The sequence below is a fragment of the Odocoileus virginianus genome, chromosome 5 (genome assembly GCF_023699985.2).
Source record: "Odocoileus virginianus isolate 20LAN1187 ecotype Illinois chromosome 5, Ovbor_1.2, whole genome shotgun sequence".
In the NCBI taxonomy this organism is placed as follows: Eukaryota; Metazoa; Chordata; class Mammalia; order Artiodactyla; family Cervidae; genus Odocoileus; species Odocoileus virginianus.
The window spans coordinates 15,205,054-15,231,145 of NC_069678.1; the positions used below are offsets into that span (position 1 = coordinate 15,205,054).

The following is a 26,092-nucleotide window of genomic DNA, read 5'->3' on the forward strand; positions in this document are numbered from 1 at the left end:
TTACAAATAGCTGAGAAAAGAAGAGAAGTGAAAGGCAAAGGAGAAAAGGAAAGATATACCCATCTGAATGCAGAGTTCTAAAGAAGAGCAAGGAGAGATAAGAAAACCTTTCTAAGTGAACAATGCAAAGAAATAGAGGAAAAAAATAGAATGGGAAAGATTAGGGTTCTTTTCAAGAAAATAAAAATACCAAGGGAACATTTCATGTAAAGATGGGCACAATAAAGGACAGAAACGGTATAGACCTAACAGAAGCAGTGGATATTAAGAAAAATGGCAAGAATAACAGAAGAACTACACAAAAATGATCTGGATAACCAAAAGGTGTGATCATTCACCTACAGCCAGACATCCTGGGGTGAAAATTCTAGTGAGCTTTAGGAAACATCACTACGAACAAAGCTAGTGGAGGTGATGGAATTCCAGTTGAGCTATTTCAAATCCTAAAAGATCATGCTGTGAAAGTGCTGCATTCAATATGCCAGCAAATTTGGAAAGCTCAGCACTGGCCACAGGACTGGAAAAGGTCAGTTTTCATTCCAACCCCAAAGAGGGCAATTCCAAAGAATTTCAAACTACTTACAATTGCACTCATTTCTCATGCTATCAAGGTCATGCTCAAAATTCTCCAAGCTAGGTTTCAACAGTATGTGGACATAGAAATTTCAGATGTAAAAGCTGCATTTAGAAAAGGCAGAGAAACCAGAGATCAAATTGCCAACATCTGTTGAATCGTAGAAAAAGCAAGAGAATTCCAGAAAAATACCTATTTCTGCTCCATTAACTATGCTAAAGCCTTTGACTGTGAGGAGTAGAACAAACTGTGAAAGTTCTTCAAAAGATGGGAATATCACACCACCTGACCTACCTCCTGAGAAACCTGTATTCAGGTCAAGAAGCAACAGTAGAACCAGATAAAGAGCAAAAACTGGTTCAAAATTAGAAAAAAGTGCGACAAGGCTGTATATTGTCACCCTGCTTATTTAAATTATGTGCAGAAATACATCATGAGAAACGCTGGGCTGGATGAAGCACAAGCTGGAATCAAGACTGCTGGGAGAAATATCAATAACCTCAGATATGCAGATGACCTCACCCTTATGGCAGAAAGTGAAGAAGAAGAACTAAAGAGCCTCTTGATGAAAGTGAAAGAGGAGAGTGAAAAAGTTGGCTTAAAGCTCATCATTGAGAAAACTGAGATCATGGCATCTGGTCCCATCACTTCATGGCAAATAGATGGGGAAACAGTGGAAACACTGACAGACTTTATTTGGGGGGGGGGGTGGGCTCCAAAATCACTGTAGATGGTGGCTGCAGCCATGAAATTAAAAGACGCTTGCTCCTTGGAAGAAAAGCTATGACACACCTATACAACATATTAAGAAGCAGAGACATTACTTTACCAACAAAAATCCATAGAGTCAAAGCTATGATTTTTCAGAAGTCATGTTTGGATGTGAGAGTTGAACCATAAAGAAGATTGAGTGCTGTAGAATTGATGCTTTTGAACTGTGCTCTTGGAGAAGAGTCTTGAGAGTCTCTTGGACAGCAAGGAGATCGAACCAGTCAATCTCAAAGGAAATCAATCCTGAATATTCGTTGGAAGGACTGTTGCTGAAGCTGAAGCTCCAATACTGTAGCTACCTAATATGGAGAGCTGACTCTTTAGAAAAAACTCCAATGCTGGGAAAGACTGAGGGCAGGAGGAGAAGGGGGTGACAGAGGATGCGATGTTCAGATGGCCCCCAACTCAATGGATATGAGTTTGAGCAAGCTCTGGGAAATGGTAAAGGACAGGGAAGCCTGGAATACTGCAGTCCATTGGGTTGCAAAGAGTCAGACACAACTGAGTGACTGAACCATGGCACAATTTGCCATTAAGTGATGGGACTGGTTGCCATGATCTTAGTTTTAGAATACTGAAATTCAGGCCAGCCTTTTCACTCTCCTCTTTCATCCTCATCAAGAGGCTTTTTAGTTCTCTTCACTGTCTGCCATTAGAGTCTGCTTATCTGTGGCTGTTGATATTTCTCCTGGCAAACTTGATTCCAGGTTGAGCTTTATCCAGCGCAGCATTTCACATGATGTACTCTGCATAGACATCAAATAAGCATGTTGACAATATACATCCTTGACGCAGTCCTTTCCCAATTTTGAACCAGTTTGTTTTTCCAAGTCTGTTTCTAACTTGCTTCTTGACCTGCATACAGGTTTCTTAGGAGGCAGGTAAGATGGCCTGGTATTCCCATCTCTTGAAGAATTGTCCACAGTTTGTTCTGCTCCACGCAGTCAAAGGCTTTAGTGTAGTCAATAAAGCAGAAGTAGATGTTTTTCTAGATTTCCCTTGTTTTTTTCTGTGATCTATGATCCAACAGATGTTAGCAATTTGATCTGTGGTTCCTCCGCCTTTTCTATATCCAGCTTGCACATCTGGGAGCTCTTGGTTCATGTGCTGTTGAAGCCTCACTTGAGGGACTTTGAGTATTGAAGGATGAAGTCTATTTGATTTATTTCCAGGAATAAAGAATGTTACATTACTTATTTCATACTTATTATCCATGTAGCAAATATCACTTAGTGAAAACCTCTTCTTACACTTAAAATGTTTTACTACCACACTTCTGCTAGATGCTGCTGCTGCTAAGTTGCTTCAGTTGTATCCAACTCTGTGTGACCCCATAGACGGCAGCCCACCAGGCTCCCCTGTCCCTGGGATTCTCCAGGCAAGAACACTGGTGTGGGTTGCCATTTCCTTCTCCACTGCTAGATGATATATATCTGCAATTGGGATATTTTTTCCTTAATGGAGAAAAACAATAATTATCCTTAAAACTAATATAGTGATTGGAGTCCAAACATTTCCACAGTTAATGCTAAATATATTGTTAAAACTTGCCAAAGTCATATAAAGAGAATATAAAAAAATCACATCTTAAGACAAACATTGCTGAACTTTTGGCGAAAAAATGCCTGGTTCCTTTTTCACCTAGCAATACTTTATTTGTTGATAGGAAAGGGCAAAATGTAGATAGAGATTATGAGATATTACAAAAGGAGAAGGAAGTTCCACTGCAAATGAGCCTACTAAAAAAACTATCTTTGACTTGGATAAAGCTGCACATATCAAAACTCCTGTTTACTTGTCTCATGAAGATTGGTTACTGAAAATGCTAGAGGTGAAGAGCGACTGAAGGGAAGGTCATATACTGGTAGTAAATATAATTTTCAGCCTCAAAAATTCCTATGGTGTAAGAGAATTTTGCTCAGAATATAAACTATCTATCATATTTAATTCTGGGATTTGGTTTCCAGAATCAAATGTAGAAAAGCTGTATGATCAACACACACCCACTCTCAGAAACCATAATGTGGAATTAAAGAGTCCAGGTAAGAAAAATGAGACAAGGAAAAGGGCCAAGTGAGACATTGGGAAGAGGAAATGACCAAGTTCTGGGGGACTAAAGGCAGTGGGGAGGGAGAATGAGATAGGTGGACAAACCAAAGGAAATCTTTTATATTAAAACAGACTGGAAGTTGAACAATTATTTAATATTAACCTCCTATTTTAATTCAATTCAATTGCTCAGTTGTGTCCAACTCCTTGTGACCCCATAGACTGCAGCATGCCAGGCTTCCCGGTCCATCATCAAATCCTGGAGTTTACTCAAGCTCATGTCCATTGAGTCGGTGATGCCATCCAACCATCTCATCCTTGATTGTCCTTCCCTTCTCCTCACACCTTCAATCTTTTCCAGCATCCGGGTCTTTTTCAAATGAGTCAGTTCTTCACATCAGGTGGCCAAAGTATTAGAGTTTCAGCATCAGCATCAGTCCTTCCAATGAATATTCAGGACTGAATTCCTTTAGGATGGATTGGTTGGATCTCCTTGCAGTCCAAGGGACTCTCAATAGTCTTCTCCAACACCACAGTTCAAAAGTATCAATTCTTTGGCACTCAATTTTCTTTATAGTCCAACTCTCATATCCATACATGACTACTGGAAAAATCATAGCCTTGACTAGACAGATATTTGCTGGCAAAGTAATGTCTCTGCTTTTTAATATGCTGTCTAGGTTGGTCATAACTTTTCTTCCCAGGAGCAAGCGTCTTTTTAAGTTCATGGCTGCAATCACCATCTGCAGTGATTTTGGAACCCCCAAGATAAAGTCTGTCAGTGTTTCCACTGTTTCCCCATCTATTTGCCATGAAGTGATAGGACCAGATGCCATGATTTTAGCTTTGCGAATGCTGAATTTTAAACCAACTTTTTCATTCTCCTCTTTCACTTTCATCAAGAGGCACTTTAGCTCTTCTTCACTTTCTGTCATAAGGGTGGTGTCATCTGCATATCTGAGGCTACTCATATTTCTCTTGGCAATCTTGATTCCAGCTAGTGCTTCGTCCATCTCAGCATTTCTCATGGTGTACTCTGCATATAAGTTAAATAAGCAGGGTGACAATATACAACCTTGATGTACTCCTTTTCCAATTTCGAACCAGTCTATTGTTCCATGTCCAGTTTTAACTGTTGCTTCCTGACCTACATACAGATTTCTCAAGAGGCAAGTCAGGTGGTCTGGTATTCCCATCTCTTTAGGAATTTTCCACAGTTTGTTGTGACCCACAAAGTCAAAGACTTTGGTGTAGTCAATAAAGCAGAAGTAGATGTTTTTCTGGAACTCTTTTGCTTTTTTGATGATCCAACAGATGGCAATTTGACCTCTGGTTTCTCTGCCTTTTCTAAATCCAGCTTGAACATCTGGAAGTTCATGGTTCATATACTGTTGAAGCATGGAGTATTTGGAGCATTACTTTTACTAGCATGTAAGCATTCTTTGGCATTGCCCTTCTTTGGAATTGGAATTAAAACTGACCTTTTCCAGTTCTGTTGCCACTGCTGAGTTTTCCAAATTTGCTGGCATATTGACTGCAGCACTTTCACAGCATCATCTTTTAGGATTTGAAATAGCCCAGCTGGAATTCCATCACCTCACTAGCTTTGTTCATAGTGATGCTTCCTAAAGCCCATTTGACTTCACATTCCAGAATGTCTGACTAGGTGGGTGATCACACCATCGTGGCTATCTGGGTCATAAAGATCTTTCTTGTATAGTTCTTCTGTGTATTGTTGCCAGCTCTTCTTAATCTCTTCTGCTTCTTTAGGTCCATACCATTTATGTTCTTTATTGTTCCCATCTTTGCATGAAATATTCCCTTGGTATCTCTAATTTTCTTGATGAGACCTCTAGTCTTTCCCATTCTATTGTTTTCCTCTATTTCTCTGCATTGATCACTGAGGAAGACTTTCTTATTTCTCCTTGTTATTCTTTGGAACTCTGCATTCAAATGGGTATATTTTTCCTTTTGTCCCTTGTTTTTTGCTTCTTTTTTCACAGCTATTTGTGAAATTGCTGTGGCAACCATTTTTCCTTTTTGCATTTCTTTCTCTTGGGGATTGTCTTGATCCCTGCCTCCTGTACCATGTCATGAACCTCTACTCATATTGCTTCAGGCATTCTGTCTATCAGTTCTAATCCCTTGAATCTATTTCTCACTTCCACTGTAAGGGATTTGATTTAGGTCATACCTCAGTGGTCTAGTAGTTTTCCATATTTTCTTCAATCTAAGTCTGGAGGATTGAAGTCTTTCTTCAATCTAAGTCTGGAGGACTGAAGTCTTTCTTCAATCTAAGTCTGGAGGACTGAAGTCCTTCTCCAATCTAAGTCTGAAGGACGGGGAAACAGACTCTTGGAGGGCACAAACAGAGCCTTGTATGCACCAGGACCCCTTAGAAAGGAGCAATGACGCCACAAGAGACTGACCCAGGAGACTCTGGTGGAGGCATGGGTCGGCAGTGGCCTGCTGCAGTGTTGGGGGTGCTGAGTGTAGCAGTGCATGCATGGTACCTTTTGAAGGAGGTTGCCATTATCTTCATTACCTCCACCATAATTTGGGCCCAGGTAAATAGCAGGGAGGGGACACAGCCCCACCCATCAACAGCCTCCGATTTCTTTTTTTTTATTTTTTAAAAATTTATTATTATTATTTTTTTTATTAGTTGGAGGCTAATCACTTTACAACATTGCAGTGGTCCTTGTCATACATTGACAAGAATCAGCCATGGTTTTACATGTGTTCCCCATCCCGGTCCCTCCTCCCACCTCCCTCTCCGCCCGATCCCTCTGGGTCTTCCCAGTATACCAGGTCCGAGCACTTGTCTCATGCATCCAACCTGGGCTGGTGATCTCTTTCACCATAGATAATATACATGTTTCAATGCTGTTCTCTTGAAACATCCCACCCTCACGTTCTCCCACAGAGTCCACAAGTCTGTTCTATACATCTGAGTCTCTTTTTCTGTTTTGCATATAGGGTTATCGTTACCATCTTTCTAAATTCCATATATATGTGTTAGTATACTGTAATGGTCTTTATCTTTCTGGCTTACTTCACTCTGTATAATGGGCTCCAGTTTCACCCATCTCATTAGAACTGATTCAAATGAATTCTTTTTAATGGAACGGCCTCCTATTTAATGGATGTGAAAATAAAAGTTTGGGAAGGTGAAAAACCTTTTCAACATCACGTGGGAGCTTTTCCAAGATAGTAACTATAAAGGAGGCCGAGGCCAAGGAGTGGAAATGAGAGGCAGAGTGGGAGTGTAGAGAGCGGTGGGAGGCACAGTTTTTCTGTGGTGTGCAGTGTGGGTCAGAGATTCATCAGTTAGGGAAAAGAGGAAGTCACTTTAGACTTCTGAGGAAAAGGTGTCCTGAAATTAGAGATTAAATACCAGCTCTGAGAGTTAGATATTCTACTTCCCAGTGAAATGCTGCTACCACTTCTGTTACTAGTGTTTACCATCTCAGGTGGTGACAGTGAGGGTGGTAAGAGTAACGCTGGCTGCTCCCAGCACAGGTGCAGGGGTTCTGGATGAAAGCATGCTGCACCTACCGTGAAGGGTCTGGGCTCTGCTGTCTCCAGCCCTCTCCCCTATTCTGGAGGCTGGGGATGGAGCCAGAAGCTTTGGGGGCAGGGAACTGTTTCAAGCTCTATATTGTTGTTCAGACTCTGGGTTCATTTTCATCCCATCCTGATTCTACACTTCCCCTCACTCTTCTTATCCTTCTACTGGCACAGTGTTCCATGAGCCAACTGCCTTCTATCTCAACCAGATTTTGACATATGCCCAAAGCACCTGGGTTCAAATCAAGATGCAGGCTGGTTGGGTGACTTGCAAATTCATGGCTGGGAGAGTGACTCGTCACTGCCATTTTCCTGAAGCCCTGGTCCAAAAGCAACTTCATTGATGAGGAGATGACAGTTGGAGGACCAGTTTCGAGTCTATTTCATCAGATTCACTCAGGAAGTGCAGGACCACATTAGTGAATTCTCGTTGGAATGTGAGTACAGTTCTCTGATCTGAAGACACTCTCGATGACTCTTCTCTCCCTTGGTTCAGACTACTACTCTCCTTCCCCCTCTTTATCCAACTGCATGTACACACTTGTCTAGAATAGTCTCCAGCTCTGACTCCACATGTCCACCCAGTCTCGCAGATTCTTCCTATTTTTTGTATTCTTGTGTGACACATGAAGTTCCTCCTTTGTAGCCATTTCCTGATTTGCTTGCATGTAACTTGCTTCTCTAAAACTCCAAGGAAGAGCCTCCTTTTTCTACTTTGTGCTTGACTGATGTAAAGTGTGACTTCCTACTCTAATCAATGTCTTCAAGCATCTGCTGCCCGATCCCTTCTTTACATGTAACCATTCCCTACACCGTGGAATGCTGCACTTCTGACTCCATCACATGTTGCCCCTCTTCTCCCCTCCTGCCTACTGTACATCCTTAAGAGAGCCTAACCATACCATTTATGATATGCATACCTCTCCCCAGTGCTCTTCTTTCTGAAAAGTCCTGAATACTGCAATTGGTTTTTGAGTTATCATTTCACATCAGACCTTTCTCGCCACTGAAAACTAAAGTCCTATGCCTTTTCCCCATCCTTCTCTTCGTTGTTTGCATTTTAACAACTTCACTTCTGTTTTCCTTTACACAGACCCCTTTGTGATCCAGGTCACAGCAGGCTGTGAGCTGTATTCTGGGGAGGCCATAGGAAGCTCTTCGAGAGGAGATTTAGGAGAGCTTGACTTTGTAAGGCTCCAGAATCATTCCTGTGTGCCTGCACCAGACAGCGGCAGCAGGAGGCAGAAGTTTTGTGCACTCATGACTCAGTATCCAGGCATCTCCAGTATCATTGAGAAGCTCATGTCAGAAATCTGTCCTTGATATCCTGGGTGTCCTCAGTGCAGGAAAGGCAGAACTGCAGAGGCAAGGTTAGTCTTGTTCTCTCTCCAAGACTTTCCTATTGCATCTCCCACCACTTCCTTTAAATTCAAAAGTGGGAAGTACCTAAGTAGAGAGGGGTTAATCAATAAATCATTTGGTTCCCATGGAAGTGGAAGAGCTAACTGTCCAAATTTGTGGATTTCTGAGTACCTATGCTCTGCATTAGAGTCATAATCAGACATTCTTACTGCTGCTTCCTACACCAGTGAAGCTTGAGGCCAGGCTGTCCAGTGGCCCCCCTCCCAGGCCTGGCCACCTGCGGCTGGTCTGCCACATCTCAGGATTCTACCCAAAACCCATGTGGGTGACGTGGGTGAGGGACAAGCAGGAGGAGCCTGGCGCTCAGCAAGGAGACGTCATGCCCAATGCAGACTGGACTTAATATCTGAGAGTAACCCTGGATATAGCGGCTGGGGAGGCGGCTCTCCTGAGCTGCTGAGTGAAGCACAGCAGTCTCAGAGACCAGGACATCATCCTGTACTGGGGTGAGGAGGAAGTGGAGCCCAGCTGGGGATGGGAGGAGGTGGTCCTCAAGCCCAGAGCAGGGGACACAGGAAGGGAAAGGATTTGATGGATAAGAGAAGGATGGAGGGAAGAAGACAGGCATGGAGAAAGAAAGACTGGGAGGATAGAGAGATTCAGGGAGACAGAGAAAGAGTCAGAGTTTGAGATTTATTTCTAGGACTATGGTGCCAGAGGTATGAAAATAGCTGATTTAAACTGCACAATAGATAAGAATGAAAGACTGTAGTCTGGGTGGGATGTGGCAAGAAGGAGAGACCAAGGGTGGTTGTGAGTATGAGACCTCCGGGAATATGAGAAAGGGAACCAGAGATGCCCATGCTTCAGAGTAGGTAATGGTTGTGTTGACATTCAGGTGAGCAAGAAGGCCTGGAGAACTAGAGAAGGGGCTTGAAGTGACATTCCTTTTGTCTTCTCCCAACTGCCAGGGTGCCCCACATCCATTGGCTTGATACTTGTGGCAATAATATTGCCTTCCTTGATCCTTTTGATATGTCTTACATTATGGTTTAGAGGGGCTGGAGAATTTTCATTTTTTAATCTTTCTTTTCTGTCCATCCTTTTACTCTTTCCCTCCATTTTATCTATTAGTATTATGATCCTTTAGTCTCAATATTTCCACTAGATCATTTTCCTTTCTTCTCCAATTCCCATTTGTAGGTAAATCTAATTTAAAAAAATAGCAATAAAATATATACTATATAAAACTTACTGCATTAGCCATTTTAAAATGTGTAGTTTAGTTGTATTAAGTACATAAACGTTTTATGCATCCAATCTCTAGAACTCTTTTCATCTTGAAAAACTAAAAGTCTCTTCCATTAAATCACATTCCCCAATCCTTGCTCCCTCAGGCCCTGGCAACCACCATTCTACCTTCTGTCTATATGAATCTATCTGCCCGTGGTACCTCATAGAATTGAAATCATTTGTGTTTTTTGCTAATGGCTTATTCTACTTAACATTATATCTTCATAATTCACTCATGTGGTGGACTGTGTTGGAATTTCTTTCCTTTAAATGGCTGTTTTGTTTACCAGCTTATCTCTCAATAGACTTTAGGGTTGATTCCACCTTTTGGCTATTGTGTATAACGCTACTGTGAGCACGGTGTACAAATCTCTCTCAAGAAGAGCAATTTTTTGCTTGTGTTCTTAACAGGTCAAGTCAGAATATCTCATGAGCCCTGACCATGTCTCCTTTACCATTTGGAATAAGTGTCCAGGAACCCAAAAACTCAAGTTGTCAGCCTAGGTGTCAATTTAATCATATTTCAACAAATAATCATCACATTTGATTAAATCAGTGTTCTTGTAGGCTTTAAGATGAATCATAATTTATGCATTAGAAGAAACATAAATGAAAATTGTTTTTATGAAACAATATCAATAGTAGGATCCACTGAGATTTTGTAGATGTGATATGTAAGAAAGAATATTCCTTGAAATAAATGAAATGATGTACATGACTTCATGGTGCTATCACTTTGACTTCTTATTTAAATTTTTTGCCGGTTTGTTTAGGCTGAAATGTGATTTGTTAAGATGAACTAACTATGATTATGCTGAGATATTTGTATTTGCAGAGCTGCTGAGCATTTTAAACGTAATTCCACTCTCTTTGTTTGGATGATTTTCTAGCCACGAGGGTTAGCTGAGCAGCTTGTTTCTCCAGAAAGCCTTCCTTAGTGCTACAGTGAAAGGAGACCCACCCTCGACTGGTATCCTGCAGCGATCCACTTTACTCTGTATCCAGAACATGGCAGTTCTTTTTGTTTTTCTTTCCTTTCTCTGTATCAGTTCCTTGAGAGAAGAGCTTGCTCTCTGTGGATCCCTGGCAAGATCTCTTATGTTTTTCTTTAGTAAAATAATCTGAGTTGCTATAACTGCCACATTATTAGTCTTTTCTTCCCCCCAAAATCACCTCTTTACTTTTTTTCCTCTTGAGTTCATATTCTCTATTTTCTTCTAAATCTTTCCACTAAAATATTCATATATAGGAAAAAATTGCTGTGCTCTCCTTGTTTCTGCCTTGAACTCCTTTGGAGGAAACCGGCTCTGTCCATACTACAACTGCAGTTTACATATAAAGATTAATCAAGAAAGGATCCTGTTTCTCATTTTCCAGTTAGAATGAGTGAGAGGCAGGATGGTTGAGGGGTAATAGTGCAAATGGGTTGTGAAATATTCAAGCGAAGGGTCAAGAGGGCTTTACTTGCTCTCAGAAACTTTGATATCTTTGCTTTAACAAGTCAGCTATATCACTGACCTTTGTTTATGTTTATTGATTGTTTTGCTTATTCCATAGTTTTCTAGAGACCTCATTAAAAAAGTCCAAACTCATTTAATTAAAACAGTAGGAAAGTGGAGGAGGGGAGAATTTGAGAGCCAGAGGTACTGGAAGCAGTTCTGCCACCCAATTATTCTAGGACAAAATAGATTTTAGGATTTGGTCATGGTAGGAAATGAATGAAAGCACATTTTTTTCCCCTGTTATAAATTAGCACAGCTTTTTATTTCTCTAGGATGCATTAAACTCCAAATCATCTTATAGGGTATGCATACTTACCTGTGCTTCACTACAGTCTCAGCTAAGGCCAGGGTTCTGATTGCTGTACTTCTTGGAGTGTGAGGTATGGACCACAAGCAGCAGTAGAACCTGTGAGACTGTTAGATAAAAACATTTTCAGGCCCCACTCTAGACCCAGCGAATCAGAAAATCCTGGAAAGAAAACTAGAATGTTGTATTTTAATAAGCCCATTATGTTATTCTAATGCACATTTAATTTTAAGAAGCTCTTGTCTAAAGATGTCTTGTGCTTTGAGCTATTGACATTTGGGGCTGGATAATTCTTTGTTATGGATTTCAATAAACTCTAGGATTTTTAGCAGCACCCCTGCCCTCTACTCACTGGATGCCAGTAGCATCTCCCCAGTTATAATAGCCAAATATATCTTCAGACATTTCCAGATGTTGCTAGGGGGCAACATTGATTCCAGATGAAAACTAAGGTTTGAGACCATATACAGAATTTCATCTCCCCCATCATCATTTAGCTGGAATAATTGGTGATCCCATTTAAATGAAGTAAATTTGCTGGTTGCGGAAGAAGGGACTCTTCATATGGATGGTATGATTTCCTCAAATCTCAAAGTTGCTATTGAATTTTGTTCCCTAGGTAAACTGGCCCAGGAATGAAGTTCACAAATAGAACAGAATGATGACAGTGTCAAAGACCAGATCTGGAGACCAACCTATCTCTGGATATTTTAGTTATATGAGCACAATAGATTTCATTTTCCTCTTAAAAGGACTGATTAGAATATTTACTTGCTTAAAAATTCTGATATTACTCGGCTTTCTGATGCCTTGCAACAGCTTTTTCATGTCCTTTTTATTCTTTATCTTTGCTTTCTTTATTCTTCTTATTCTCCTCCCTCCGCCAAGTCACATTCCTTAAAGGTGGTTTCTTGGACTTGTGATTTTCCTCTAAGTGTCCTTACCTTGGAAAACTTTAATTTATTCATGACTTTATGACCTTTGGATGACTGGCTTTCTGTAATAGATCTTCAGTCTCAGAATATAAAAGGGCTCCCCAACTCTTTTTATTTGAGAGTTTGTGTGCCTCTGTATGTGTTTGTGTGATTTTTTGAAAATATGTGGGAATATGTTAAAAATATTTTGTCCTGTTTCCAGTATCTGCGTTAAATTAACTTATTAAGTTTAATCCTTAATCTGTATGTCCCTTTGGAATTTTGACGTATACTCTTATAGCAGGTTTAAATGTGAAAATTCCAGTTGTTTCTTTTCAATCCTCATACTATCTTTTATTGCATGTTCTTGCCCAGTGGTACTTGTTATAAAGACCAGTACCTGATGCATAGAATTGACAGTTGGCATCCTTATCTTTCCACTAGTATTGAATAAGAATAATTGAAGAGATACTATTAGCCATGATAGTTGCTGTGTTTATATATACTTTTAATCAGATTTATCACTTTCAAAGTTGTTAAATTTTTTATTATCATCATTATTATAGATGACTATTCAATTTCATTAGGGTTTATAATGAAATGACAAAACTTCTTACATATTTTTTTTCCTTTTAATGTCGTGAGTACACTTATTGATTCTCAACTGGTAAAACAAAATTCTGTTTTTGCACCTTATCTGTCTTGTTCATAATGTATTATGTGGAAAATTATATTTCATTTTGTTCATAATGCTTTTTTAAGTCTTATAATTTCTTTAGTAAGTTGAAGATTTTTTCCCTCCTAAATCATAAGAATTCTGTCCTGTTTTTGTTCTCGTGGGTAGTTTCTATTATATATTTATTTTTTACATGAGTAGTCAGTAAAATTCAGTAGTGAAGGCTCAGGTGTTGGAAATTTTTTAGAGGGGAGGGAGCTTGAAATTTCACAGATAATTTTTTAAGATAAAAACAGCTCTTTTCAAATCATCTATTTCTCTTTGTGTCTTCTTTGGTAATTTAGGTTTTAAAGGATTTGTCTCAGTTGTTCAAATTTCTAACTTACTGTTGTCTTGCACATAATACCTTCTTTTTATCATGTTAATATGGATAGAATTCACAATTTTGTATCCCCCTTTTTAAAACCAGAAATTAAAAATTGGTTCTCTCTCTTCTTTGATAATTGAGATTACCAATTTTCTACATTATTTCAATAATTACATTTTGGTTTGTTGATTCTTTCTTTCTTTTTTCCTTTTTTAGTATTTTTATTTATTTGCTAGTTGTGTCATGTGGCACATGGGCTCAGTAGTTGCAGCACATAGGCTTAGTTACTCCACAGCATGTGGGATCTTATTCCCCAACAGGGATCTAACCCACATCCCCTGCATTTCAAGGTGGATTCTTGACCACTGGATCATGAGGGGTGTCTCAATGTGAGGGTTATTTTTATGATCATATCATTTTCTTTATTATCTCCTTCCTTCTACTCTTTTTGCATTTATTCTGTTGTGATTCAAGGCTTCTGATCACTCAATTCCAGTATATGAGTGAGATGGTTTCTCCACACATCCAACAAGCAACACTTTGGAATTGAAGGAGGAAACAGAACAGGCCCTATCTTGAAAGCAGGACTCCAGCTTGGGCTGGACTGTGGACTTTGAGCTATATGCCCAGTATCTATGGAAACAACATAGCAACTGGAAAACCCCAGGGCTCTTCCTTCGCTAAAAGAATACCCTAATTATCTGTGTAACCGAATAGAATCATACATTCTATTATGCTTATTATGACCACAGGCCTATTGATAATTGTCCACTGCTAACTACTTAGGCTTAAGGCATATGAATCATGGGTTAGCTTTGATTGTCAGGGGATTTGGGGAGGTGCGGGGAGCGGCTTGAAAGAGCTGACTCTGGGAGCTGCCTTGATTGATTCTCAAAGGTCTGTTCGCGGACATAGCTCTCTGTCCCACCACCCCTCTGGAATTTATTATCCAAGTTAAATCTTAACAGAACATTGGTAAGCCTTGAATGCACACACGACGCAGATAGATAGCCTTGCACGACTGCCTTTAAGATAAGTAGGATGCCTTTCTTATCCCTTGGCGCCATGAGAGAGCTCTGGTGATTGTTATCTTGAAGATGATGTACATGGGGAAGAATTTTCTTTGGGATGCCTCCTTCTTGGTTTAGTATAAATGAAGCTTAGAAAAATAAAGAATCATCGCTGACTGCAGCGATCCTCTAGATCCCATCTGTTCTGTGTCTTTAATTCTTAGCCTACAGGAACGCGTCGTGCTTCCCGTTCGAAATCTTCCGGCTGGCCTGGCAGGGAGGTGGATTTGTGCATGTACACTTAGGGTATATAAGGTTTTTGCAAAAACTGGCCAGGGTCCTTGGCTAAGAGGAGACTCTGCCTTGGGCTCGCTGGTGTAATAAATTGCACCCCACTATCTACATTGTCTTTCTGAGTGAGTTTATTTCCTGGAATGCGTGGCTACAACAGAATAGCTAAGGGTCCTGTAATTCAACTCAATTCTGACATTATCTACCTGAAGATACTGTCAGATTTCCCAGGTTAAGCATTTAGACCTACAAGACTGTGGAGGGCAATCAGACTTACCAATCACAAATAGATTGGAGGTTTCCATGACCTTCTTTTTAGATTTGATTACTTTTTTAGAGTATCTCACAGAACTCAGAAAAATATTTACTTATTAGATCACCTATTACAAAAGGACAGTAACAGCCAGATGGAAGAGATGCATTAGATAAGACATGCGGTAAGGTAGTGGTGTTTCTGCACCACTTTAAGCATGCTGTTCTCCTGTATCTCAACATGTTTATCAAATTGAAAACTCTCCAAACATCATTCTTAGGGGTTGTTTATGGAGACTTCACTACACAGGCAAATTGAACTATCAGTTATAGAATTCAATTCAAGGTTATTTAGTAGGGTTATGTAGTTGGTTTCCAAGGTCACTTCATTAATTAACAGACAATAGCTTGATTATTTTCAACACTTAGGAAATTCCAAAGGTTTGAAGAACTCTGTGCCAGAAGTGGTCACTCCAAAGGTCAAGCGCTACTGAAAAGAAGGTCATACAGCAGTAGTGTTATAGGACACAAATTTATGTGCCCAGAGTACAGTGAGGTTAGGCAAGCTGAAACATCACATTTTGGAGGAGAGAAAGGTTTATGCAGGGCCAAACAAAGAGAACAGGAGGCTCATGCTCAAAATTCCAAGCACCTGGATGATTTTGGAGGAAAAGGTTTCATATGCAATATTTGGGGTAAGGGCTGCAGGGTGTGACTTTATTCTGATTGATTGATGGTGAAGTACAGGGTGGCATTCCAAGAGTCATCTGCTTAGCCTGAAGTTGCTATACTCTCCCTGGGATGGGGGCTTTATTTCCTGTGGAAGAACTCAAAGATACTAGTATATTATTGCTTGAGCAGGAACCAGGACCCTTCCCCAAGGTCACCCTCTTGTTTCTTGATTGCTCCTCCTTTGCTTCTTCTTTCCCTCCTTTCCCTGATTAGCAACTGTTTGAAGAAGTAATTCCTACAAACAAGAAATGGGGGACAGAAAGGCTTTCATGCTCAGGATGGTCTCATAAGATCCTTCTCTGTTTCAATCCCTCCCGCCTTTTTTTTTTTTTTTAATTTCTCAATCTTAAGAACAGGTGTTAGCTAAGAAAAGGAATAACATATTGAGTATAGAGGATAATCACCAACTCAGCAGAGGATCTCAGGTTTAGGGGGACTGGGTTTCAATTTCCCCTTGTCTTTCAACCTTCCCTATATCTTTCAGGGAATGAGAGGAGAACCACTCTGGGTACTTTCTACTGAAATGGGACATAGTCCTGCCTCAGTTTGGGGAATGGATGCCAAATTAGAAATATTCACGAGTTCCAAGTCCTGGATCTGCGTCTGGTATGATTACCCCTCTATCCCTTAGCCTGCCATTTTAGTGCAACAGATTCAGTTAAAACTGACTTTAATAGAGAAAACAAATGTCATTACATAAGGAATTCAAGAGAATAAACATGAAACTTAGTCTGGACCTAGCATCTTGGGGAGACTTGTAGCCAGTCTTTTATCTAAGCTTTACTGTCCATGCTCGCTCTGCTCATCAGACAGATAGGCCAATAAATCTAAGATAGGGCATTGAGAGAAGGAAGGAGCTTTATTTGGGAGCCAGCTGACTGAGAAGATGGCAAGCTAGTACCTCAAAATAACTATCTTGTCAGAGGCCTGGATGCCAGGTTCTTTTATGGATCAAAAATGGGGTGGAAGGTGAGAAAACAAAGTAAAAAGACTATTCAATTGTTGTAAATGTCCTCTAGAATGGTGAGCTTCAGGCAGGGGGATGTGTTAGTTTCACTTATTTCTGATATGGTACTAATATTAATAAATACACAATAAGAGCTCTCTTGATGAAGTGAAAGAGAAGAGTGAAAAAGGTGGCTTTAAACTCAAAGTTCAAAAAACTAAGATCATGACATTTGGTCTCATCACTTCATAGCAAATAGATGGGGAAACAGTGGAAACACTGACAGACTTTATTTTGGGGGGCTCCAAAATCACTGCAGTTAGTGACTGCAGCCATGAAATTGAAAGACACTTGTTCCTTGGGAGAAAAGCTATGACCAACCTAGAGAGCATATTAAAAAGCAGAGACATTACTTTGCCAACAAAGGTCCGTTTGATCAAGGCTATGGTTTTTCCAGTGGTCATGTATGGATGTGAGAGCTGGACCATAAAGAAAACTGAGCATCAAAGAATTGATGCTTTTGAATTGTGATGTTGGAGAAGACTCTTGAAAGTCCCTTGGACTGCAAGGAAATCAAACCAGTTGGTCCTAAAGGAAATCAGTCCTGAATATTCATTAAAAGGACTGATGCTGAAGCTGAAGCTCCAATACTTTGGCCACCTGATGCGAAGAGCTAACTCATTTGAAAAGACCCTGATGCTGGGAAAGATTGCAGGCAGGAGGAGAAGGGGACAACAGAGGATGAGATGGTTGGATGGCATCACCGACTCAATGGACATGAGTTTGAGTTAGCTCTGGGAGTTGGTAATGGACAGGGAAGCCTGATGTGCTGCAGTCCGTGGGGTCACAAAGAGTTGGACATGACTGAGAGACTGAACCAAACTGACTGAATAAGACCTACTGGTCACTACACATCTCTTTTTTTCTCTGTTAACATCTGATCTTATTGCAGTAAAAAGAAGAAAAAAAAGAGGAATGAGGTATTTTCTTTCCCTTTCCTGAGAACAAAGAAGATAAAGAGAACAGTGAGAAGGGCTGAACATTCCTAGTTTTCTTTACTTTAACTGCTCCTAACTCTGAATGTCTGTAACTAAGTTTGTTTGCTTTTCTGCCCTCAAACTCTGCAGGAGCTACACTTCACACTTACTTCCCTTTGACTCTAGACTAAATTCTTGCCTGGAGAATCCCAGGGACGGAGGAGCCTGGTGGGCTTCTGTCTATGGGGTCACACAGAGTCGGACACGACTGAAGTGACTTAGCAGCAGCAGTAGCAGCAGCTAGACTAAATGTACCTGTATTGGTGCTTATCTTTACAACACTCTTTCTCTTGTGGTTCTTTTTTACATATCAGAAAGAAGACTGCTGAGCCACTGAACTGCCAGACTCAATTACTGGATTACTTATGTCAGACTATGATTGTCTTTGAAAGGAGACAAGAGAAAGAAATCAAGATCCTAACACCTTTGTTCCTCATCACTGACTCCTGGCTGCAAACTCACATCTTATATAATCCTCTAGGCTCCTCATGGAGGCGGGCACAGCTCTTGAGGCATGAGCCAGCCTACTGTGTTCCCCTCTCTGCCAGCTTAAAATTAAAGCCACTTTTGTATTTCCTCCAAACTCTGTCTCTATTTTTTATTCAGCCTTCAGTGGGCAGAGAAGGCCAAGATTTTGGCCAGCAGCAATCTATAGAATCTTATTGTCTAAAAATTTGATACAGAAGAAACCTTGAAGACATAAAATTGCAGCTACCAGCTGCCAGCAGACACTGTTTTGAGAATGGCTAGTGGAAATCCAAAGTTTGACACAGTTCAGAAAACTCAACAATACAGTAACATATCTGAAGTCACATCCACAATGACCACCTAGTATTACCTTGGATGTCTGAACTAATTACTTTCTTTTTGACTTTCAAATGTATTTTTCTCTTCAGTGACCAAAGTGAATGTACAATGCATATCTGAAAGGCCACAAAACAGGACAGTTTGGTCAGTAAAGTTTAAGTTAAGCATTGTATAAGACAGACTAATTCCCCTTACTTCAGTCTGTGCAGATTTTCCCATCATTTTCCCTTTTGATACAGGTCTTTCAATAGAAAATGTTGATGATCAAAATATGCATTTGTCGAAGCTGAGGTGATTCAACTACTTGCCCCAGGTGTAGATTATGTCTCTTTGTGCTGGATTTCCTTTATATTTAGTTATTCACATTTTGGAAAACTGATCAGATAACAAGCTCAGAAATATATATATATATGTGTTTTATATACATATTATATATATATATATATATATATATATATATATATATATATTATATGTACCCATTATACCCATTTGTATACATCCATTGTCACATAAGCATTATACATGTGCTTTTAGCAACAGACTTAAAGCAAGCAATATTATACATCATGAGTAGCTATATTCTGTGATAACTCTAGTAGATAACTTTTTTTTTCCTTCTGACTATTAGGGTAAAAGAGTGCTTAATATAGTAACTTCAACAAAACTAGAATTTAATATGTAGTGAAACAATATTTTTATCTCTAATTACGCTTATCTCCATCAAACAGGGCCAAATAGAGACTAATTTATTTCCAAAGTTAGTCCAGTCTATTGACCACATAGGCTCCTTCACATTGGATGTTGTAGAACTCCTCAGGAGTCTCAGACTAAATTCCTAAGACAGCAAGAGTCTCCCACAGGCCAGAAGATAGTCTTCTACATTCACCAGATAAAGCTGCTCAGAATCCAACACTCTACAGTTTCTGGAGGGACCAGGCAGAGAGAAAAGAACAATATTTCAATTCTACCCATAGAGGTCTACTTTACTTAATTGCTGTAAGTCATAGTAGCTTGAGGGGAAGGGCTTCCTTTTTATCTGGAAAACACAGATCAAAAGCAACAATATTCCAGACAAAATACCCCATAAACATTATGATCATATTCACCAGTTCACTCAGTAACTAATTCTTTTATTAACTTTTATGCAGCCACCAGGTTTCCCCAGGATTCTTTAATTTTTTACCTAGTTCAGTGGTATAATCTGAAATTTATCAGAGACTTGTAGTTGTCAAAATTCCTTTCTATGAGTCTACTTCAAGATGAAACACTTTGACAAAAGCATCAGAGTGCAACAATATCTTTCTTTAAATGACAGAAAGACTTAAGTCCACAGTTAAATGCCTAATTACAATGTAATTGGTAAAGAAATTTGATTACAATAATCAGAATTATGATTGGTAACATTTTATGAGGGCATAACAACTTTTTACAAATTTCATGTAATTTTTAGAATATCTGTATTAATAATACTTATCCATACAGTATAATCTAAGAAGGCTCATCATTCCTTGACCATGCTTCCCATATGATTTAATTTACTGGATTTTCCTGGTTAATACAGTATTTCACTGAGATGCCTCAGAATTCCTCTGAAGCATCTCAATGTTAGTTGGAGGTCAAAATTTAGCATATGTCAAACTATACTTATTCACTTAATTAAAGTGAAAGGATTTCAAAGGCAAATACAAATCATTTAAAGACAGAAAAACTCATACAATCTGTCATCAAAAGAAGCAGTCCAAGAAAACTATTCTCTTAACAGAGAAACCAAATTCAGTCTTGCCTAAGCCCAATCCCAACAAAATCCATTTACCCAACTAAATTCAATCCAATCTTAGAGAATCCTGATCAAGGACAGCTTTTCTCAATGTTTCCTTTCACAAACCTACAGATTTATCCATATCACTTTGGTCCTTATCACTTTGGCTCTTTTCCATTCAGAAACAATCAGCTCTAAGAGAAAATTGTCCTTTTTTCCCTTTAACTAAATGTCATTCCATTCCTTGTGCCTTCTTTTATTGAAAACATTGGCCTATTACAATGTTTCCCCTATTTACTACCTCTAATTGCATGTTTAAGTAGATTCCTGAACTTCCTAGTGAAAACTAAGAAGCAGTTATGAACTGTCTTTCCTACTAGCATTCTGTAGATTGCTAAATGTAAATGCAACAGTAATTTCTGAAAACATGTGCTTTCTTATAGAGGTGGCACCAAACATATTCATTAATAGTCCCTTATTTTTTCTTCAAAAGGAAACCAGTGTTTGTTAGTTAATATTTCAGTAACTTATTTTATTTGAGTGATCTATCTATTCAATAAACTTACATCATTTAATCTATGTGGGTCCAGAAGCAACCCAGACAGTAAAATTCCTTCCTGTTCTCATACTATTTACCTTGTCTTTTACACCAACAATATCGCTTCCTTGTCTCTAAATTTCTGTACCCTCTTTATATAGCAAGTCATGCCTAGTATTATCATTTCTCTGGTCCATATCTAGGTTCCCAATCAGAGTCCTGCAGCATTCAGGGTTGACTGGCCTGCCAAAAATGGTCTAACTTTGGTAGAGCATCCTCCCTGGTATTCATAGTACATGGCATCCCATGGTTCTTCTAGGACTGAGACGTCAGTTCTCAACATTCTTACCTTACTACCGAATTCTAAAATTTCAAGTTATCAAATATCTGGAGAGATTATTTTAGACAGACATTTCCAAAATATAATTTATTTATATGGAGTTTACCTAGAAGTGCTCTCATCTCATTTGCATTAACTTCATGAACTTGGTTGAGCTGCAGGAGGTGATGAGGGAGAGGGAAGCCTGGCGTGCTTCAGTCCATGGGGTCACAAAGAACTGGACACGATTTGGTGACTGAAAAACAACATTTTTATCATGGGGCTTCCCAGGTGGCACTAGTGGTAAAGAATCTGCCTGTCAATGCACAAGATGCAGGTTTGATCCCTGGGTCAGGAAGATCCTGGAGAAGGAAATGACAACTCACTTCAGTAGTCTTGCCTGGAAAAACCCATGGACAAAGGATCCTGATGAACTATGTCCGTAGGATCACAAATGTTGGACATGACTTAGTGACTAAACCACAACCATTTTCATCATATCAGGTTATTTTCCTTGCTGATATATTTGCAAATTATATAAAGTTTTGTTTGATCTCTAATAAAACTAGGTACAACAGCAGTATTACACTTAACAGCAATGACTCTAAAGACATGTCTATATTAATCAAAGCAGCAAACTTAAGCTAGTTTTTCTACCAGATGTTGATTCAGTATGGAATATTTCTGAGATCATATCGACCTAAAAGTCATCCTGATCAATTTTCTAAATATGTAGAAGTTTTTAATTTGTATGCACTTACTTTTAGTCCATTAACTAGAACTCATTTGCAAGTTAATTTTCATGTGAAGACAAAACCAGAGATCTCACAGCTTTTCTGCTTGAGTTTAAAAAAGCCTCCCCCATTCTGTCCTTCTTTCTTTTTTTACTTTTAGTGTTAGGAATTAGAGATAGCCTAGATAAGATGTGTTCCTGAGACCCTTGATAGAACATTTACATCAAGGCATAGGGGGATAGAAATACCAATTCTTTCTCATGGGAGCGGAGCTGAAGATCCCCTCATTTTTTGCAAAGATATCCTAGGGGAACTACAAGCTGGAACAGAGAGCTCTGATTACTCACACTTAATATTCATAGCCAAACAGCATACCAATGCAATGCAGAGAGTTTTCCTAGGATTGCCGTTTCCTAGCCCCAGAAAAACAAATGCCCCATCAGAGATGAAGCTGAATGAATGACCAAGGCTAGTTATAAAAGGAAAACCCCAAACCAGTGCTCTGACTCAAGTGAAGCCCAGTGTAATAGGGAGAACTGTTACTCACCAAAGACATCCCAACTGGCCAATGCAAGTACTGACACACACACATACAAACAACAAATATGGTAACAAATAAGCTGTGGTCATATAGACAGAAAATCAGAAGAGATGTAATCTAAAAATTCCACTTTCATTCCCAGATGGATGCCTCCAAACAGATTGGCCCAGTTCTTAATAGAGAAGACACTCAGAGTGGCTCTCAGGGAGACCTGAGTGGCTCAGTTCCTGCAAGGGAAGTTGCCTATATGGAATGGAGGGATTTCCCAGCCTGTTCAAGGTGAAGCAACTTAGCCTCAAGTTACACTGAATGTGCACTCTAGCTCCAGACAATTCTTGGCTTCAAATAGTCTTGTGCTGTGGGGTTACTGGCACCTGTCAGGGACATTACTTCCAGATGCTGGGAGCAAAATGAGCCCCAACAGTTTCTGGGGACTCAGGAAAGGGGCTACTTCTGTCTCATCTGCTCTAGGTACAGAGTTCTGGATGACTTGCCAAAATTGTTACTGAACACAAGTTTATGTACCTAAGGCACAACAAAGTCAAACAATCCTGAACATCAGAGTTTGAAGCAGAGATAGGTTTATACAACGCCAAGCAAGAAGAATGGGTGACACACTCAAGAATCCCAAACTTCTTTGTGGTTTTGAGGGAAATGTTTTTATAGGCAAAATTTGTGGGGAGGACTGCAGGGTGTGAGACTTTTCTTCTTTTTGGTGGTGAGGTAACAGCGGGATGTACCCGAATCTTTTATTCAGCCTATGTTGGCATCTTCATCTGGTGTGGTGGTCTTATTTTCTGCTAGTGCTCTCAAAGATATTGTTATGTATATTCTTTGAGGAGAAACCAGGAATCTCCAAGTTTGTTCTATTTCTGTTTTTTAAAAGTTGCAGTATGGTTGCTGTAGAATATTGTGTTAGTCGATATTGCACAGCAACATGAAACAACATACATATACATGTATTCCCTCCCTTTAGGACATTGCTGTCCATTCAGGTCACCACAATGCATTAATTAGATTTCCCTGTGCTATACAGTAGGTTTTCATTAGTTATCTATTTTATGCACAGTATTAACAGTGTATATGTGTGAATCCCAATGTCTCAGTTGCTCCCACCCACTTTCCCCCTTGCTATCCATACATTTGTTCTTTACATCTGTGTCTCTATTTCTGCTTTGCAAACATGTTCATCTTTACCACTTTTCTAACTTCCACATATATGTGTTCATATATGATATTTATTTTTCTGATTCTGTTTCACTTCAATTATTAATTTTTTTGGCTGTGCTAGGTCTTCACTGCTGTGGGGGCTCTCCTCTAGTTGCAGTAATGGGGGTTACTCATTGCAGTGGCTTCTCTTGTTGCAGAACACAGGCCTCAGTGTGTGTGGGTTTCAGTGTTTGCAGCATGTGGGCTCAGTAATTGCAGCTCTCAGGCTCCAGAACACAAGCTCAACCGTTGTGGCCCATGAGCTTAGTTGCTCTGCAGTATGTGGGATTTTCCTGGACCCATGTGTCTTAGATTGACAGGTGGATTCTTTACCAGGAGCCACCAAGAAAGCCCTCATATCTTCTTAATCCATTCCTCTTTTGATGGACATTTAAACTGCCTCCATGTCCTGGCTATTGTAAACAGTGCTGCTATGAACACTGAGGGTGAATGAATCTTTCTGAGTCATGGTCTCTCTGGATATATGCTTAGGAGTGGGATTGCTGGGTCATATCATGGTTCTGTTTTTAGCTTTTTAGGGACCCTCCATACTGTTTTCCATAGTGGCTGTACCAATTTACACTCCACAGTCCATAAGGGTTCACTTTTCTCTACACCTCTCCAGCATTTATTGTTTGTAGACTTTTTGATGATGGCCATATTGACCAGTGTGAGGTGATACTTCATCACAGTTTTGATTTGCATTTCTCTAATAACCCCTTGATGTGGAGCATATCTTCATGTGTTTGTTGGCCATCTGTATGTCTTCTTCGGAGAAATGTCTATTTAGGTCTTCTGTGCAGTTTTTAATTGTGTTGTTTGTTTTTTACAATATTGAGCTGCATGAGTTGCTGTATCTTTTGGAGATTAATCCTTTGTCAATTGCTTCTTTTTTTTTTATAAGCACTTCCATGTTTATTATAGTTCACAATAGTGAAGATGTGGAAACAACCGAAGTGTCCATCAATGGATAAATGAATAAAAACCTATATATATCAACAATGGAATACTACTCAGCACTGATAAAAAGGAAACCCTGCCATTTTCAGCAATTCAGATGGGCCTTGAGGACTTTATGCTAAGTGATATATGTCAAATATTGTATAACATACCTTATATGTGGAAAATGCAAAGCAAAACCAAAAACTGACCTGGAAAACATTACAGTGATGGTACCAAAGGCCAGAGATGGGGTCAGGGGATGGGAGAGATGGTGTTCAGGGTATATTCTTACAACTCGTAGACAAATAATTCCTAGAGCTCTAATAAAAAGTACAGGGATTACAGACAACAAAACTATATTACAAACATTAAACTTGCCAAGGGATGATATTCTTATTTGTTCCCACCGCTAGAAGGGATGATAATTCTGTGGCACAACAGAGGCTAACTAATGCAACAATGGCAATCATACTACAGTATAAATGTATCAGATAAATATGTTGTACATCTTAAACGTTCACACTGTTATATGTCAATTATATGTCAATAATTAACGGATAAATAAAATAAAAATGAAGCCTTAAACAGTTTTAAGTAGTAAAGTAAATGTACCTATTCATAGGTGTGTCCTTATGTCTTTACATTATAATTTTAGACAATATCTTGTATCCTAATTTAAGTTTAAAAGGCTTCATAAATCAAGGCGTCACCTAAGATAATGTTTTGTAACAAGTAACATTTGAAGAACTGTTCTCAAACTTCCAGGTTTCCTGATGTGGTGTAGCACACAGTTCATATTAATTCAGGTGTTTATCTCTCAAATACCTCCCTGCCACCCAACAACAACAACAACAACAAAAACAGCCAATAAACTGTCATAGGTTTCTCAGGAAAACCAGAAAAAAAGTCATAAATACACTTCTTTGCCTGTTACATCTACTTATATTTTTCTTTCTCCCTTGTTTTTATTTTTTAAATATGTTTGTGGTTGCTTTTTCAGTGTTTAGTAAGGGTAGAGCTATGGTTGAATATCTTCAAAGTTGCACAGTAGTCACTGGTTCTCTCTCCTTTATAAATTCTCAGATTCAATGTCCTAGGATGGATCCATTTCCTATATGCTTCTTCCGATGACAATAAGTGATGACTGGCCTCAGAAGATTTTCTCACAGCATATGGACACTTATTTCTCTTTGGTATAATTCCTCAGAGTAAGACTCTTCCTCTGTTCAGAAGATTTTCCCCAGAAGTTATATTCAAAAGGTCTTTCTCCAGTATGAGTTCTCTGACAGTGCCTGAGACAAGTCCACTTGTAAAAGGCTTTCACCCATTTCTTATGCTCACAGAGTTTCTCCCCAGTATGAACACTCTGGGGCTTGGTAAGGGATGAATGAAGGCAGAGGGCCTGTCCCCATGCAATGGATTCATGGGGTTTGCCCTTCATGTGAGTCTTCCCATGTGGAATCAGGGAGGAGCTACAATGGAAAGCTCTCTGATATTCTTACACTCAAAGGGTTTTTCTCCAGCGTGGATCCTATTAGGCCAGACAAATAAGGGTGAGTGAAGGCTTTTCATTCACTTGGTGCAGTG

The 26,092-nt window shown here is 39.4% G+C and overlaps 1 pseudogene; it reads left to right on the top strand.

Moving 5' to 3' along the window:
* Window positions 1-5,802: 5,802 nt before the first annotated feature.
* On the top strand, window positions 5,803-9,382 carry LOC110151437 (T-cell surface glycoprotein CD1b-2-like; annotated as a pseudogene).
* Window positions 9,383-26,092: the final 16,710 nt, after the last annotated feature.